Here is an 8268-nt window from a genome sequence, read left to right as displayed (position 1 = left end):
ATTTAAGCCTTTTTTAATGACTTAATTCTTTTGCGATTTCGGAATAAAGATTTAAATCACAAATCATGTTGAAAATTTGTTGAAGTCTAAATTTAAATTTTAAGTCTTAAGTCAGCTTTTGAAAAATGACTTAAGTCCTTTAAATGATTTAAATCAAAAAAAGACTTAATTTTTCTGTGAGCTTAGAGTTCTGAGGACAGTATTAGATTAGTAGCAAATGCAAAGAAATGTCGGTCGATAAACGAACTTTTTCTGTGGGACATGTGGCAGATACCGTTAATGATTTTGAGAGACGTCTGGAAGTCAGTAGGGATTTTGCGCCAAAATAAAGGTGTTCGCTCCCCGACTGGAATCCCCAACATACAATTTATATTGAGGTAGATACATTGTATTCCTTACAATAATTCTTTAGCTCGTGCCTTATTGTTCCCGAAAAGGACCCCTCTCTTTGCCGGATTCGCCAATCTCGAACGTTGGCTCGTTCGAAGACAGAGAGCAAGGCGAAGCAGCTGGCGCGGTGCACTACACTCCGCGTAACCGACCCCCTTGTATAAATTTTCGTTGGCCCGATACGTTATCACGTATATATTTTTATCCCCCGTCAGGTATAAGGCGCCGCGCCGACTCCGGCGAGATTTAACGTTTTATTTTAGCACCCGCCAAAAACTTCCGAAACTCTCAGGTAGACCAGGAACTAATTTGAACAATTGAACTCGGAACTGGAGTAAAACCGATCTCGGGCTCGCTGGGGGAACACTTTTATTTTCACTCTGCCACGACGACATGAATAAGATTAAATTGCGTAAGATTCGGTACAGGCCATATTCTGTTTGCATTGACGGGACTTTTCAGTCTGTCTCTTTTTTTTCTCGTGTAGGTACCCCGGCGCAACTGTCTACCATTATCATAAAATGTCACACGTTGTCAGTAAATTCTTCCATCAACCCTTTTGCTGCTAAAGATTTTTCACTAAACGCCCTTTACTTCTGAACACTAATCTCATAAACTTTTTTCCAATGTACAGGGTGTCCCATAGTTTGTGAGTTTTAGTCTAGGTTGAATTGGATTATCCTTTTTTAATAGAAAAGAAAGCTTTAAAACTTTTTAAATATCACATTAGTTTTTGCAACATTAAATGCTTAATTTTACTGTCAAAATACAGGGTGAGTCTTAAATAAGTGCAAATAATTTTAGGGATAGTGTATTTCGACCCCAGGAATTTAATTCGGACTTTTTAGAAAGAAATTTGGATTTTTTTTTAATTTTTAATTAAGAAACATAATATCTTAATAATATGACAACATAGGTATTAGGTAGCAGATTAAATTGAAAAGAAAGAAAATCCCGAAAATATACAGTGGTTCTCAAAATTTTAGCAAAAAAAATCATTTTTTTGCTAATAATAAATAATATTTGAAAAACGGTAAAGAGAAAATATGTTTCTTTTATCGAGATCTCTCAGCCTTGAAAATATTTGCACTTATTTAAGACTCACCCTGTATACAGGGTGAGTCTATATGTATATCCAAGTACAAGTCCAAAATAACCGATTTATTTTGGACGAGGATCTTTTCTGGGTTTTCTTTCTTGTAAATTTGATCTACTCCCTATGTTGCCATATTATCAAAAAATTATGTTTTTTAACTAAAAAAATTAATTTTTTTTTCAATACATTCCAAATTTTATTTCGCGAAAGAAACCTCATAATCGTGTTTCTGGGGTCAAACTTATTTAAAACTCACCCTGTATAATACCGATACTTCGAAACCAATTTACCCGTTGCACAAAATAATCAACTTGAGCCCAAGTCTGTCCAACAAGTCAGAAAAGATTTCGACAGGCATCATTCAAAAAATGATAGAAAATACAATTTACTTGTAAATTAAAATGACAGACACAACTGTCACTGTAGTGAATCGTTGGACAGGCTTATATTTTTAAAGCGCACGTAATCATAACAAAATAAAGACCAAAGAATTCACAATCATTCTCACTCATATCCATGAGTCACCAAAAACGAAAAAAATGACCAGATAGATATAAGTACTTTCTATCAATGTCGGGGGGGTTAGGTTGGGGGGGGTAGCAGATGTGACTTTATAACGATAAAAATATTCAACAAGTTAAGTTGTTTTTACGGTTAGATTTCACGGACATTTTTGACCGGACCGCCCCGAACACCTTAGAAACCTGGACATGTCCATAAAAAGGATCATAAAAGCACTGCTTCCTCCATGATCTTTACTACAAACTGATCTAAAACCGCAATCCAAACTTCCAGTGTGTACGTTAGTTTTTAGTCTTACGTGATAGGGTTAAGACAGAAGACCCTCAGACGGTCTTCCATTTTAACTGACAGGCAAAATGTAAGATAAAACGTTAAGTGTAGACGAAGGTTTATGGATTCTGAGATCCCAATTGTCACCCTCGAATTTGCAACACCCTGTACAGTGTATACAAGTTTTGTGAAAGGAAAAAAGGTAAATCTATTTGATCCGAACGCATGAGTTGCTCTAAACGTCCCATTTGCCACGACCGTATATTTATTAATTTATCCAAGAAAAACATTATCTGCAGTGTTCTCGCATCATTTGCGTGCTTAAATATGACCTAACGACAGTTGCTGAATAAACACATTAAGCAGATGACCAAGTCGGTGCATAGTTGAACCACGTCTCGAAGACATAAGAAAAGCTGCTGAATGAGATGCGTTTCTACGAAAATTCCTTAAAGAGCCCGGGCTTCGTAATTCCTATTATTATTTTAATTAGGAGACAAATAAACGCCGTAAAGAAATTAACTATAGGCCCTTGTACGGTCGGGCCGGCTAGTTTTTGCCCTATTACAATTTACCTATGGTGATGTAACGTCTCGGAGTTTTATGGTACAGTATGAAAGTAAAGAATCTATAAACAACTAAAAGCAGGTTCTTCAGATCTTAATGTCCTCCTTTTAAAGGTCTGCTATATCGAGACAAGACGCAGCACTTTTGGTTTCAGCCTTGATCTTGTATTTATTACTATTACGTGTTTTTTCCTACAAACTACGTCTATTTTCGATTTTTAAACTTGTGGTCAGAGAGCTGGATGGACAGATGGGAAATGGCAAAGAAATATTTCAAACCAAGCATGGAATGGGACTAAGAAAAAACCAAACAATATCATACATATCTATTCCTTATTTTTCATAAACATTTCAGAATTGCAGGGCTTGGGAAAGGACACTGAACATCAATAAAAAAACATTTTTTCTAAAATTGGAAGAAAATAAATTTTATCATTAACTAACTTAATTAATTAATTATTATTAATTAATTAATTAAAACACGATGCTATATATTTTTTTAAATGCTTGCTTTATTCCAAATTAGACTGATAGATGACTAGAAATCCCTTTTATATATTTTAACTATACAGGGTGATCCGAACTGTATTTGGGAAACTTCAGCAGCATTATTCGGCAGATAAAAATAATTAAAAAAAGGAAATTGTAAATGTAAATGTATGTCCTGAAATGGGCTTGGTTTCGGAGATACAGGGTGTAGAATTTTCATATTTATTTCAATTTTGCCAAATAATTACTAACTATGAAAATTGGTGCCTAGTAGTTTTTTTTACATGAAAAATTTTATATCAATATGGCTCCTACTTGTAGAGGGCGCCACCTACATATTTTTTAACTGGTTTGAAAGGTAATAACTTTTCGTCCTTATCTATATAAAACTACCGAGTAAGAAATACACATTTACGACGTTTTTTACTTAAAAAAGATCTCTTGGTAAAAATCGCTACGAGTAATGGTTCTCGAGATATTTGAAATCGAAATTATCAATAACTCTAATCATTGACATAAATTAAACATGCATGTTGACCAAGACTTATTAGACTGAAATAATAAATTTGAAATGTTTTTGTGCCCGAAGTTCAACAAAATTTTATCATAACATTTTCGACGAAAAAAATAAAAAGTTTCTAAATTTAACTCTCTATTTTTTAAATTTTCGTCAAACTTTGACGATATTTTTCTTTGACTCACAACCTAACTCTCTCAACATGTTTATTTATTGTCAATAATGATATGCATTGACTATTCCCATTATAAATACCTTGAGAACGTCTGCTTGTAGCGATTTTTACCAAGAAACATTTTTTACGTAAAAACATGACCGAAATGTATATTTCTTCAAATTCATATTTTTAGGTTTACACAGGTACGGATGAAAAGTTATTACTCTTCAAACTAGTTAAAAAAATATGTAGGTGGCAAGTAGGAGCGTAACCATCGTAATAACAAGGCCGGACAGCTTATTCGTGACGTCATCAACTGGAGGCCTAAACTTTGATTGTATTTGATACACTTTATACGTATATAATGGATATAAACTTTAATTGCACCGAATTTTTAATAAATAATAATTAAACATAAAATTTGAAAAATATCAGATTGATATCCCATCTCACATTATCCATCGTCATTGTATTTATTTATGCTGTAAGTGTGTCTAAGTTTCTTTTATTTCCTTTTCCAAGTTTATCATTATTTTTTAACAACAGTAGTTTTTCGTGTATTTCTAATAGAATTTATGACAATTTTTACAATAACTTAGCATTATAAATAGTACATTGCGGAAATTTTAATAATGGTGTTATTACTTTTAATGTAATCCAAAGATATTTTTGATAAAAATATATTTTTATTGTGAATTTTGAGAAACTCCTCATGGCTTTGCAAGACTTTAGTTATTTCGTCTTTTGGAAACCCAAGACTGCCTTTAGTAAGGTTTTTTATAAGTGAATTTTGTTCAATATGAGTGTTGTCTGAAAATGTTAAATTAAATTTAGGGACATTAATGACTGAATCTTAAGTTTCTTCGCCTTCGTATAAATGTCGAACACAAATACTGTACTGACTCCAGGCTAACTGTCTATATTTTCCAAACCTACTTTCAAGAGGATCAGTTTGCAAGTTCTCTAGTAAAACATACCTCATATTTTACTCATTAAAACAATATTTTATTACTTCAAGCTCAACCTGTTACTCAACTCAAGTTAATAATTTTAATAATCGTCCCGGAGCAGGGGGCGTGAAATATCGATAAAATACATAATATATACTATAAAAAATATCTATTTTTTTTATTGTTCTTTTTCTCATATTATACACTATTGTGAATTTAAAATATTCCTTTATTAAATTTGATTGATAAAAAGTGAGAGATAATCATTTATTGACTGGTATGATTTTTTCCGTATTCTATTAAAACTATTTTTATATACTATAATATTTTTAAAAACTCTAAAAGACATTTTAAAACTTCGAAATATATCTGGCGAGTGAAAAAAGATCCACAATCTGAACTTTTATCGGGTAATTATCAACGCTGCTAAATAGAGTTGAGCCTCCAGTTGGTGACGTCACGAGATTTTTACGTCACAGCTGTCCGGCCTTGTTATTACGGTGGTTACGGTAGGAGCCACATTGACATGGAAATCCAAATTTCTCATATCAAAAAACACCCAGACACCAATTTTCACTGAAATATTTACATTAGTTTGAAGAAATGATTTCGTAAAAATCAAAATAAAAATGAATCTTCTACACCATGTATCTCCGAAACAAAGCATTTTAGGACATAAATTGACACAACTTTATTACTCATTTTTATGAATAGAATATGCTGCCGAAGTTTCCCGGATACAGTTCGGACCATCCTGTATATTCCGTTAATAACATCAGATTCTTTCGACTAAACAAATCATAATTAACTTTAAATACTATTTTTTTCTAAAGCGAGCATAGCATGACAATATTAATGTTTAACTGTTAACTGTAACTTGTTAACTGTTAACAAAATATATGGTTTTCGAATTTATGAACAATTAAATGCTTATTTTTCTTTTGAATGTCTCGCAGCCAAGTGTCGAAGAAAGAGTGTCAAAGAAATGTCAAGAACGAAGGTTTTTCTTCGAACAGGAGGTACATATTCAAATTTGAAATATTACCCTGGCATTGTTTGTTTTGTTTAGATTTCTTTTTGAAAAATGTACGTAAAATATGACTTACTTCAATAAATAATGAACAATCCATTACAATGTCTTCTCTTTCTGTATAAAACTGAGCTTGTTTAAAAAAGGCATGTAAATTTCATGTTAAAAGCTTATAATGTTACCATCTTTAGACTAGTGTCTGTACGATATTTTACGGTGTTTATACTTTATGGACAAAACTCTAGTTAAGTATATCTCGACAGCGTTCACGATATGGTAATTTTTTAATGACTCTTAACGCCTTAGAAACACTCTTGTGTTAGAATTGCATATTCCCACGAAACGCATATGAAATATTTACTATAACCTGAGCATGAAAATTGATTGGAAGTGCTCTTAGGCACAGACCGACTCAACTTCTCTACACAAATATTGCTTTAGAGAGATTATTATTGGGAGTTTTTAAATCGAGTGACAAATATACCGGCTGTCGCAGTTTAATACAATAATTTTTAATGATAAAAAAATAATTTGAGAATCTGTAATGCGAGCATTGTGTGTGTACGTATATATGCGTGGAAAATTTTAAATTGGTTCGGTGTGATGTCGTAGTCAAATGACCATAAATTGTACCTCACTCCGGGTCTGGGAAAAGGTACCATTGTCTGTGGTTGCGGGGTTCTTTTCCTTTTTTTTAACGCACTTGTTCAACCGGCTAGCATTGTGTCAGCATCGCCCAAATAGGTAGAAAAATTAATGATTATGGCCCTCTTCACAGAGAGCTGCGGCTCTTCTACGTTTAAAGAAAAAAAGCCTTAGTAAGAAATATAAATTGGATGGATATCTTTGTAAACCACCCATTTCACGCGTTTAACTACAACAATTCAACAACAAATTTAATGTAATCGATACAAAAAAAGTGGCAAATTAAAAACATTACTGATTCTAAGAAATTTTAAATAATATATATTAATTTTTTACACATTTTCAAAGCTGTTTTAAAAGGTGTAAAAAATTTTACACCCTTTTATTACCTAATAACAGAGTTTCATAAAAATCGGTGATTTGACATAGTAGTTCTTAAATATATAATAATTTAAGTGCTTAATTTCTTTAGTTTTGAGAAAAAATGTATTTTCCTACACTTGTTGTGTCTAGTAAACACAATGTACACGTAATGTCAAAATGTATATTTTCTTGTTCTACATCTCTTAATTAGCTAATAACAGTAGCTTCTGTTTCATCGGTGCTCGGTAAATACTACTATACTACTATTTTCAGTTATAAACTTGCCACAATGGTATAGACATTATTTAAAAAGTATCTATTCATGATCAAACTACATGAAAACTAATATTTTTTACGTTTATCTACACGCACGGTTTTTAGTGGTAATTTGCATTGAATAGTCGGGCCTACATAAAAAGGATTCTTAAAAATTGAAACAGGGTACGCAAGAAGAAAGATAGTAAGGTGCGCAGGGCTAAGCTATTCATATGTCTATAAGTGGAACGATGTTAAAGAACCAAAATAAAATTAATAAAAAACTACGTGTGGTCGGTATACTATCTGTACGTTTACCTGCGTATGTTCGCTTGTTTTTCTACTCATTTGTTTTTCTGCTCGTGACATCTCGATCCCAATAAAGATTGGTTGAATGGGAATACGTTTTATAACCATAGGCAACGCACAAAGACACACTTCACCGTAGGAATGTTGAAGTTTCCTGTCTTGGATATCTAATGCGTGTGTAAATAGAATTCTATATTATTTACTGTAGGTACCCGGTCATAGGCGTATATTATGTTCGTCTAAATCGTTAGAAAAAAGGAATAAGATTCTTCCTTGAATACATAAAAAAAAACCATAAGATAAACAAACTTAATATTAATTACAATCGTTTGTATATTTTTTAAAGATCATTCGGTATATGGATGTTTGTTTGGCGCCTTTTGCCTAACGTACCTAGCAGTCAGGCCAAGACGTTAAACATTTTTGCCGCCTGAAAATCACAAGGCGAATCAACCCTCAACCGTAGCTCGTGCTAGCAAAAACACCCCTTTCTAGGCGCACCCCCTTGAGCTGTTGCAGCTAAAAACTACATAAATTTGAATAATTCTATGCTGTAACGACGCCGGCTATGCTAATCGAACACTGGAACGTGTCCTTACCGAGGGAACAGTACAAGAATCCTTTGATTTCTCGATTTATCTGTATTTGTGTTTGGTATTTAAATTTTGGGGTTATTGATATTCGGTATGAAAGAGGTCTTTGACACGGA

Source organism: Sitophilus oryzae, unplaced genomic scaffold (assembly GCF_002938485.1).
Source record: "Sitophilus oryzae breed Bouriz unplaced genomic scaffold, Soryzae_2.0 scaffold_1440_pilon_pilon, whole genome shotgun sequence".
Taxonomy (NCBI): domain Eukaryota; kingdom Metazoa; phylum Arthropoda; class Insecta; order Coleoptera; family Curculionidae; genus Sitophilus; species Sitophilus oryzae.
This window is presented reverse-complemented; position numbering follows the sequence as displayed.